The following is a 1,855-nucleotide window of genomic DNA, read 5'->3' as shown; positions in this document are numbered from 1 at the left end:
AGTAATAAATTTATGCTGGTAGTGATGGTGTATGGTTGGTTTTACTAGAGAATAATACCATGTTCTCAAAGCAAGCATTTGTTATCTAGTGATTAAGCATTAGTCTTCTGACTTAAATTCCATTTGAACTACACTTATTATAAGCAGCACAACTCCTTACAGACTAATGCATCAGAGTTCTTCCTCCAGTGTATAGTGCATCTCTTACAGTTCATTGGCTGGCTTTCTAAATTTCATTACTGAAACAAACAACTTCGAGTGTTGTTTTCTTAATTCCTGGAGACTTATTTTTCACTCGAACTATCTTTGCAGATCAATCTTCTTCCTTCACTATCTTGGTCCTTGATCATATTCTACATCATGAAATGGTTCAAAATCAACTAATTATTTTTTTCCTTTAAAAATATTATACTAGTTTACTTACAAAGTTCTTATAGTTCATATACATTGTTTTTCACACCGAATTTTTCTCTTTTCCTTTACCCATCCTTCCCTCACCCATCATATTCTGTGACCCTAAAATTAAGTCCCCTCATCTCATCCTCCCACTCATTCTACAATAATGATCTTATACAGTATTTGCCCTTATGAAACTGAGTTAGTTTGCTTAGCATAATGCTCTCCATTCCCTTCCATGTTAGGTAGTAAATTATACAATCATTGCTCCTCCGTGCTGCATAGTATTTCATTCTGTGAATGTACCATAATTCCATTGTGGTTGAACACTTGGGCAGTTTTCATGTTCTTGTTATGGTGAATAACATTGTTGTACAAGTTTCTGTTTGTGCCTCAGTTCTCCTCTTCTCAGAGTATATTCCAAGCAGTGGAATAGCTGAGTCATATGGAATTTCTGTGTTCAGCTTTTTGAAGAAACACCAAACTGCCTCCAAAGAGGTTGTACGATTTTACAATCTCAACAACAATATATAAGAGTTATTCTCTTGCCACATCCTCTTCAACATTTCAACATTGCTTGTTCCCCTGCTAAACTTTGCCACTGCTACTGGGGTAAGATTGTATCTCATTGTGGTTTTTGCCAGTATTTTGGAGCATTTCTTCATGTGTTTATTGGCTATCCAAATGTCCTGCTCAGGGAAAAGTCTTTCCAAGTCTTTTGGATTATCAGTCTTTTCCTTCTAGAGGCCCAGAAGTATTCTGTAAAGTTCATTTTGAGACCCTTGTCTGAGATGATATTGCGAAATGTTTGTTCCCAGTCAGTAGGTGTCTTTTCACCCTGTTGGAAAAAGTGTTTTTTTGTTTTGTTTTGTTTTGTTTTGTTTTGTTTTGTTTATGAACACAGACATAATCTTTAGAAGGCCCCATTAATCAATTTTATCCTCTTCAGATTTTGCATTTCTCTTTGTATTTGGCAGTCTCTTTATACCACAGACTGGGCTTTCTAAGCTTGATGCCAGTATGTCTCTTATGAACTTTATGGTTTGGGGCTTTACTCCCAGGTCCCTGAACCATATTGAGTTGATTTTTGTGTATAGTGTAAGATGATCTGTTCCACTTGGCCAACTGACTGGAAGAGATCTATATTTGTTCCTATCCCAAAGAAAGGTGACCCAACAGAATGTGGAAACTACAGAACAATCTCACTGATTTCACATGCAAGCAAGATTTTACTGAAGATTATCCAAAAACGACTGGAACAGCACATCAACAGAGAACTACCAGAAGTTCAGGCTGGGTTTAGAAGGGGTCATGGTACTAGAGATATTGTAGCTGATGTTAGATGGATCTTAGCTGAAAGCAGGGAATACCAGAGGAATGTCTATCTGTGTTTCATTGACTATGCAAAGGCATTTGACTGTGTAGATCATAACAAACCATGGCTAACTCTGAGAAGAAT

This window comes from Elephantulus edwardii, unplaced genomic scaffold (genome assembly GCF_000299155.1).
Source record: "Elephantulus edwardii isolate Elephantulus edwardi_28Jun2011 unplaced genomic scaffold, EleEdw1.0 scaffold00020, whole genome shotgun sequence".
Lineage (NCBI taxonomy): Eukaryota > Metazoa > Chordata > Mammalia > Macroscelidea > Macroscelididae > Elephantulus > Elephantulus edwardii.
This window is presented reverse-complemented; position numbering follows the sequence as displayed.